Source organism: Nannospalax galili, unplaced genomic scaffold (genome assembly GCF_000622305.1).
Source record: "Nannospalax galili isolate Female #2095 unplaced genomic scaffold, S.galili_v1.0 scaffold734, whole genome shotgun sequence".
In the NCBI taxonomy this organism is placed as follows: domain Eukaryota; kingdom Metazoa; phylum Chordata; class Mammalia; order Rodentia; family Spalacidae; genus Nannospalax; species Nannospalax galili.
Window position 1 is genome coordinate 3744203 of NW_008337073.1, and position 9275 is coordinate 3753477.

Here is a 9275-nt window from a genome sequence, read left to right on the forward strand (position 1 = left end):
GAAAGGAGTTGAAAGCTTCCAACACAAATAATGATGTTGTTAAGAAGATGGAAACTCTAATCACACTAATTTGATGGTTACACATTCTGTACATTTATAAATGTATTGTTATTTTTTAATGAATCACTCACTAAAGCAATGCTTTGTTTAATAAGTACATAGAAAATTAAAATTTGAAAATTTCAAATACAGCACATACACATATACTTCAATATATTTTTACCAAGGACAAACCCCAGCTTCAACATCTTTCTAAATTCAATCATAAGCATGGGTTTGGATTTATGGCAGGCTTGTCACCCTGGGCCTCTCACAGTGCCCCACACTAGGGCAAACTGTGCCTCCGAACCATTACCTGGCCTCTGCCTGTAGGCTGCTGGTACTGAAGCTGGTCACACCGTGAAAAAAATTAAATAAATAAAAATTAAAAAATGAAATCAATATATGCAAAATACTTGCTTTAGAAGGGGCATATGGAAAAGTATATAAACTTTCTTAAACCATGATATGGCTTATTTAATAACATTTATTTTGAGAAGCATAAGCTTTCCAATGATAAGGAATCACGTTGGAATCAGGTGGAAAACAGACGTACTGACACATTTCGATTTTATGTTGCATTTGTTCCAGGGTATTCTGGATTGTAGTATTTAAATTGACAGTGCCATGGATTTAACTGGCAAAGTTTCTGTAAATGTTTACTAATCTTAACAAAAATCAAAAATGTCTTTTGGTTTCCAACAAACCCTTTGTAAGCAAGAACTCAATGACTGGGAGCAGAGTGGGGGAAATCTAACTATTCAGAAGTTCTTTGTTGTCAAATGGTTCAGCTGAAAAATAAAAGACCTTTTTAATTCCCAGACTCCATTTCTAAAAGAACATGTATGAAATCCAGTCAGTTCTCCTCCTTAGTAGGACATGTTTCATAGTGAATGCAATGAATTCCCTAAGTATAGACACATTTTAACACTGAAGAATTCCCACAATTTCCCAATTGCATGTTCCTACTAACATCACAAACAATATACCTAACTGCAATCTCCAAATCAAATCTGAAGACCTGGCTGTCAAGAACCATAGGATAGACCTGGAGTTTGCAAACAGTATTCTGGCTACAGAGATATTAACCTTCACCGATTATCTGGAGATCAGCCTTGCTTCCCCACAACACAGCATCCATCTAGTGAGGTGTCACTGTCCATTTACAACTAAGCTTGGTTCAAAGATGAACTGAACCAAATGGATTAACCTTGTATCTAGGGACATATTCTGTGACTTTAAACTTACTGCATACAAGGTAATCATCAGTAGAATTGCCTAAAACTGGATTTCAAAATGGGTTCAGACTCTGTCAGAACATCTTATGATGATGAATCAATTAGTATAAATACATAAAAAGAAAATAAATGTTGCTAAACTATGCTTATTTCAGAATCAAATGATTGTCTCTAAGAGTGTAGAGTGGTGTTTTAAGACACACAGGGCTTTTCACAGGTGGCTGCACCATCTGTTTCTGTCCCATGTGCTCTATAAAGTTCAGTGGCATGCATGGTTTTTTAAATTATCCACGGAAAAGGAAAATCAGGCCAGGGAGATAGCTTAGCAGGTAAAAGCTCTAGATGCACAAGTCTGATAAGGGGCAGAGTTTGATTCCTAGAACCTATGTAAAAAAGCTGGATGCAAGCCTTTAATCCCAGCACTCCGAAGGCAGAGGCAGGCAGATCTCTGTGAGTTCAAGGTCAGCCTGGTCTACAGAGTGAGTCCCAGGCCAGCTGGGGCTACAGGGAGACCCTGTCTCAAAAAAACCAAAAAAAAAAAAAAAAAAAAAAAAAAAGAAAAGAAAAGAAAAAAAAAAAAAACTGGATGCAAATAAGTACACAGCTGTAATCCTAGCACCCCTACAGGGAGATGGAAGGAGAATCATCTGGAAGCTTGTGGGCCAGCTTGCCTGGAGTACACATCATGGCAGAAACATGAGAGAGAAGGTGAAAGGAAAGAACTGACTCCTGTTCTGAAAGCTGTCCTCCACAGGCATGCATGGCACACACTTGTGTGTGCATATACCATCACACAATTAAATGATATTTTAAAGGGAAAATCTTATCCATTACTTCCTTAGTTTATCTACTTGTGGAATGCCTATATTAGGCAGTAGCACATATTTACCAGGCACTGAAATATGGAAGGAGGATACAGAGGTAAGTAAAATCCAGTATAGTGCCAGGTCTGATGGTGCATGCCAATAAGCACTCGGGAGGCTGAGGGTGGAGGATCATGATAAGTTTCAGGTCAGTCAAAGTATATAGTGTCTCAAAAAGCAAAGAAAAACAAACAACAAAACCCAGTATGGTACCTGACCCCACAGAGCATTTGTTTATGTGAGACTTGTTATTTATGGTGCACAACACTCTCATGTAGAGACCTCTCAACCCAAGACTGAGAAGGATTGATGTAAAAGAACCTTCTTTCATCCCAACTCTCTACTATGCACATTATGAACATAGGTCAGGGATGAAACCTGTCATAGAAAGGTGATAAAATGTGGAAGTTTGTCCAATACTGACTTGGTCACAAGATAGCCCAGTATGCCCTCAGTATGAAGGTGATTGACATATGTCAATTGTCATTATTGAGCCGAATGTTTGCTCCTTATGTACAAAAAGTAAGACACTCATGCTCTTAAAAGTTCTTAGGAAGGAGTATTTAGGGGCATCTGAAATAGGGCTTTGAACCATTAAAGAGGTTTTGTTTTAATATGACACTCATTTTGGTGTCGTCAAAAATAATAGTTAACAACTTTCTTACGCCATTGGGTGCCTGCCAACATTCACACAGATTTCATCATGAAACCTGCCCTACCAAGGAGGACAACCACCAGGGATTCTTCTATTCTTGTATTAGTATTTGATACATGATCTTTTAGAAAAGGCATCCTGGAATTTAAAAGGTCTTTTATATTCAGCTGAACCATTTGACAACAGAGAACTTGTGAATAATCAGCTTTTCCCCCACTTGACCCCCAGCTGAGCAGGTTGCAATTCTTTCCTACCTGGAACTCTGCAGGGGGTATGACAGGTGGAGATATTACTGGACATTTGCATTTAAAGAATTAATAAAAATTCCTTATTTGCCTGAAAGCCCCATGAAGTTTATGACCTTGACGCTTTTTAACCCCCCACGAGGGTTTGTCTCTGGTATGGCCAAACAAACCAACTTAAGCCTGTGTTTTAAAGCATGCCATTAGTAATGTGCTACTGGATCACATACCGGAACTATGCAGTTCCCTTAGCCACAGAAAGTCACAAAAAGGAAACAAATAATACAGAACAATGAAAAGCATTCCCTGGGTTATACTAACCTTTGGGTCACCCTTATTAAGGACAGCTATTCCATGAGAATGTTTCTTAGTTCAAGCAAATAGTATGTTGAGGACACACAGGTCGAAACTGCCTTTCTTTGGTTTGATATAAAGAACTTCTTTTCACTTACTCTTGCCTAGAAATTGAAGTTATGGTACTTTCCAAGGATAATTTTCTCTAGGGAGTTCTAGGATCCATCCCTAAGCAGTCCCTGAGCCCAATCCTCCTTGAGGGTCCTGTACTCTCCTTGGGGCAACGTTGAGGTGATGTGAGCTATTTCCAAGATCACAAGACCCCCTAAGAATGGGTCCGGCCAGGAAACTGATGAGCTACACCATCAGCATACTGCAGGTGAGGGCCAGAGGAAGGGGGAGTGCCTCGAGAAAGTTCCAGAGCGCTTCCTGAGCCAAGGGAATGATAGAGATCCTGACCCTGAGGTTGACACTCAAGAAGACAGAGAGCAGGGCATCAGTCAGGGCTCCTCCCACAGGCCTTTTGGTAGTGTTGCCTTAAAAAATGATTTCTTAATGTGTAAATGGAATCCCAACCTGTGATGTCAGTCACGGTTTTCACAGAGACTCAAGCGCCCTCTAGAGGTGACGCTGGGGATTCCAGACCCTCAGCAGTTAAGGATATTGGGGTAGGAGGAGCGCTTAATCAGACACCCAAGAAGAAAATAAGTTTCCAAAACCACAGTGACTCCTGCAGCTGATGAGGGAGGACGGTGGTTCAAGCTGTAATTTCTTCTCCTGTTTATCACCCTTGAAGGAAACTAGACAGTGTGTACTGCATGGACCACCACTCACATGGGTGGATCAAGTGGAAAAGGCAAGTCTCTCCTCTGGAAACTGCTTGATGCTCTTGAGCTCTTGTATTCTAAGTTGTCTGAGTCACTGACTCCAAAATTACTTATTTCTTCCCCTGAAAAGTTTTTCAGACTTCAACCCTGACATCTCCCCAGGAATCTTACTCATGTGATCTGAGGAAGTCCTAGTGAGACAGCTACTCTAATTGAGCAGCCACCATGGCGGCCACCAGGGCTTCTGCTGCTCCAGCCTTGGGGTGGAGGCACCACCCTCTACTTCGCCACAGTATCTTAAGGACACAACAGGCCCTTATTAGAATTGGTCAGGACAACCAACCATCTATAACAAGACTTCTGCAGATACACAAAAGGGAACAGCTGGGTCCTCCCATGCTTCAGAAGTCCAGTGAGACTGAACCCTGAAAGACATCCAGTGTGGCTATGGGAGTCATGAGTGGAAAATCACTGTGATTCTGAATGGAGTGAGTTTATTCAGAAGAGAGATTATCCTGACACTGTCCCCCAAATCTCCATTTGCATATATGATTAAGAAAATATACCTTCTCTGATGAGAGGGAAAAAAAGCAGCCAACTGGGAGAAAACAAGATTATCTCCAAAAATGTGAACAGAGTTAATTAGAATTATCTGGATTGTCTCTTATAAACAAGATTAAGGGTCTCACTTCAGACTTGGATTTTTAGAAGTGAGTCTTAAATATCTGCATATGTAACAAGCTCCCCAAGAGATTAATGCATATTAATAGTCGAATCACTGGTGCAGAGACTTGCAGTTGCTCTATGATGTGGTTCTTCTCAGAACCTACAAGGACCAAGAACCAACACTGAGGACTAAATTTCAACCTGAGTTCTTGTGAAAACATTGTCCCACTCCCAGCACTGGCATAGCTACACAGCAAAGCCCACATAAACAAAATGTCAGTGATAGAAAAGCTTGCCCCTCATCCTTAGTCTAAGACTCACTCGAGTCATTTAAAGTCCTAAGAACTGCTTCCTCCAAGATGACTAACCAGAGTATTCCCAACTGTCATGATGGATGTCACCACCTCCAACCCACAAAGACATGAACTTCTTCTAACAACCTCCAGGGTAATCATTTTATTATGTTCCTAAAAGCCTAAGCCATTCCTTTCCTCCCTAACACCACCGGCACTAATGGTCCATGATGAGCTTCTCCAAGCTCAATCCAGTTCTTTTTACAGCCTTTCCTCTGTTGTTAAATAAAGGTAATAGCTGTATCCCTTTCCTGGAGTTCTCATGAAATAACAGAACTGCAAAAGAAAAAGCAAGCAGAAAACCCAAATCCTAGTACTTGAGAAGTGGCAACAGGAGAATTAGGGAGTTCAAGGCCAGCCTCAGTTACATAGTGAATTCAAGGCTATCCTGGGCTACAGGAGACTCTGTCAAAAGTAAAAAAAAAAAATTTTTGCACAGAGTTAATATAACTTTAGTGTGCAATTATATTCTCACTGGGTTAAAAATAATTTAAGGTAGGTAGTCTTTGGGGGTTTTTTGTTTGTTTTTACTGAATTTTTATGTATTTTATACAGACTATCTCAATCTTAATCATCTTTATACCCCAGTCCCCACTGTCCCTTCCCATATCCCCCCACACACGCATGCACACTGGAAGCCATATACTGTCATCCGTGTTAAGGCCCAATGTGTCAAGTCGGCGTCCCCAGACATTCCCCAGTGCAAGTCCATCCACTGAGGTCTAGTCAGCCTATCTAGAGTCTCTTGTTTTAGGAATATCAGCTCTTCCTCACCCAGCAGTAATCAGTTGCCAATGTTTCATCAGCTAAGATTGGGGTCTGCATCAGCTAAAATTGGGGCCTACTGTTCATTTCCCCAGTTCTATGCTGGTTTTTTTCTGAGTTTGCATGGGACTTGTGTATGCCGACACCATTGCCACAGAATCATATGAGCAGGGTCCCAAGAGCTTGTAGGACTCTGTTTCCATATGATCATGTACCTCCTCCCTGGTGCTTAGAATCTTTCCACTCCATCTTCTGCATTGGTTCCTGAGCCCTGGGTAGGTGAAGTTTAATATAGGAGTCCTGTCCAAGGACCAGCAAGCTGCAGAATCTTAATTTCTATATTCTGGCCATTTGTGAGCTTTTGTGTTCCTGGCCCTCTGTTGCATGAGGGATCTTCATTAATGAGAAGTGAAAGAGTCATTAGTGTCATCAGGCCCGGCACAGTGGCACACACCATTATTTCCAGCACTCAGGAGACAGAGGCCAATAGATCTCTGTGAGATTGAGGCTAGCCTGGTCTACATAGTGAGTTCCAGGCCAGCCAGGGATTCACAATGAGACCTTATCTCAAAACTAAAATAAAATAAAAAATTTAAACAAATGAGTAAATAAATAAATAAGGGGGAGGGGAGGGAGAAAAAAGAAAAAGCAAGAAGAAACAGAATAGTCTTGTTCCATTCCTGGAAAAGAGGTATTTTGAATTCTTTTTTTTTAAATATTTGTATTTATTATTTTTATTTTATGTGTATTAATGCATTGCCTCCATGTATGTAAATGCATCTGTGTCATGCAGTGCCACAGAGGTCAGAAGAGAGCTTCGGATTCCTCTGGAACTGGAGTTAAGGATGGTTCATACCCATCATCTAGGTGCTGGGAATCAATCCCAGGTTAAGAGCAGTCAGTTCTCGTAACCGCTGAGCCATCTCTCCAGCACCTATTTTGAATTCTTTAGTGCTAAAATGCCATCAATTTTTCTGACAAACCATCAGTATAATGCAAGGTTATTGTTGGCTTTTTCAAAAAAGATCAACATAGTAAATATACATTAAAATATTTACTAATCACCAAACACAGTGAGTTCCAGGCCAGTACATAGTGCTATTCTATCTCCAAAGAGAAAAGGGAGGAAAAAAAAAAAAGAAGAGAAAAGAAAAGAAAGAATTTACTAGGATGTTTTCAATATTCAGAATGTATTTTTATTTTATTAGTTAAATGCATACGGTCAGAAATTAGGCATCTTTCTTTAAATAGCAGCTAGAAAGCTTAATATACTTTAGTAACTGAATCTTAAACAATATATGAACTAGTCATATCATTTTCTCCTACATTTGGCTACTTCCATTGCTTTTAACCACATTTTGAAGCCTGTGACACACATAGATTAGCTCCTAGTTTTTCCTAAAGCATCAGACTTAAAAAAAAAAAAAAATGACTGGGGCTGGAGAGATGGATCAGCAGTTAAATCTTCACAAGCCAAAAGTTTTCTGTGACAGCATCTCTAAGCATCATAAGAATTCAGGAGACATTTTACTGATCATTGCAAATGGGCTGAGTGATAATAGGAAGTAATTCTCTATTATTTCACTTAATGCAGCTGAAAATTGAGGACAGTTGATAAAACTTTGTGAATTAGTTTTTGTGTTTGCTTATTTTAAAAATATTATCTTTATTTTACGTATATGAATATATTGCTTGCATGTATGTAAGTGCACCTGTGTTGTGCAATGCCCACAGAGGTCAGAAGAGAGTGTCAGATTCCCTGAAACTGGTGTTAGGACAGTTGTTAGCCACCATGTGGGTGCTGGGAATTGAACCTGGGTCCACTGCAAGAACAGCCAATGCTCTTAACTGCTGAGCCATCTCTCCAATGCCATTTGTTTGTTTTAAAAGAATACTCTTCTAGCCGGGCATGGTGGCGCACATCTTTAATCCCAGCACTTGGGGGGCAGAGGTGGGCAGATCTCTGTGAGTTCAAGGCCAGCCTGGTCTACATAGTGAGTTCCAGGACAGCTGGAACTACAGGGAGACCCTGCCTCAAAAAGATCAAAAAAGAAAAAAGAGTACTCTTCTGCTAGGCATGGACACAGGCCTTTAATCCCAGCACTCAGATCTCTGTGAATTCAAGGCCAGCCTGAGTCTACATAGTGAGTTCCAGGCCAGCTGGGGCTACAGGAATACCCTGTCTAAAAAAAGAAAAAAAAATCAGCCCTTCTCATCTTCTCATTTTGGATATACTAATCTTCTCATACTTTTGAAGATTTAGGAAAGAGAATTTTCTAAATGATGCTTTTAGTTATTTGAAAGAAACAGAGTTCCAAAAGGCGAGCACAGTACCTTTATAAGTGGTACTATTAACAAATGAAGTTGTTAAAATATTGGAGGCACTTGTTAAAAAGAAAGAACACAAACACAGAAATCAAAACTGAATTTTTAAATGATTTATTTATTTTTATTTTATATATATATGTGTGTGTGTGTTTTGTCTACATGTATGGATGTGCACCACACGTATGCCTGGTGCCTAAGGAAGCAGGAAGAGGGAATTGGAGTTACAGGTGGTTGTAAGCTGCCATGTGGGTAGTGAGAGCCAAGCCCATGGGCAAAAGCAGCACATGCTCTGAACCACTGAGCCAGGTCTCCAGCCCCAAAATTGAAATTTACTCTTGGCTTTGCTATTAACTAAACAGAGAGGAGAGTACAACCTCTTAATCAGAGTATCTGTACACTGGGCTAGTTAACTCTAAATTCTCTTCTAGTTGTAACTATGAGCATGTCCATTCACTTTGAGCAGTACCTATGTAGTAAGATAATGGTAAACAAACACAGAAGTGTACCATGATTTCCAAATGAAATAAAAGCACTTTAAAGCCCCAAGCAGCAGAGTAATAGTCTTAGTTAAGGCTACAACCTACCTAGATAGGAGTGGTAGCATGAGACTATAATCCCAGTACTTGGGAGGTAAGGTAAAAGAATTGCAAGTTTGAGGTCCGCATGGGTTACATGGACTCTGACTCAAAGAAAGAAAAACAAATACAATCTACATAGGTATCAAGAAAAAGCCAGATGGCATTAAGATCAATGAAATTATTTCTAATGTAATACTATTTGTGTAAGTGTCCCGGGGTTGGTGGGAAAGTACAGTAACTGAGGAGAACTAAAGCAATTGTGGGGAGAGGGGTGCAGCAAGATGATTTGGCTTGTTAAGGCATCTGCCACCAGGACTGATGACCTGAGTTCATTCCCCTGGGCCCAAATGGTAGAATGAGAAAAGCAATGTCTGAAAGTCATCTTCACACATGCCATATACATACATACATACATACATACTACATA

At 40.2% G+C, this 9275-nt stretch overlaps 1 non-coding gene across 1 annotated transcript; it reads left to right on the forward strand.

The window, feature by feature from the left end:
• The first annotated feature begins 268 nt into the window (after window positions 1–268).
• On the forward strand, window positions 269–402 carry LOC115070191. Its single transcript, XR_003849390.1, has one exon. It is a non-coding gene; the product is annotated as a small nucleolar RNA SNORA42/SNORA80 family (small nucleolar RNA).
• Window positions 403–9275: the final 8873 nt, after the last annotated feature.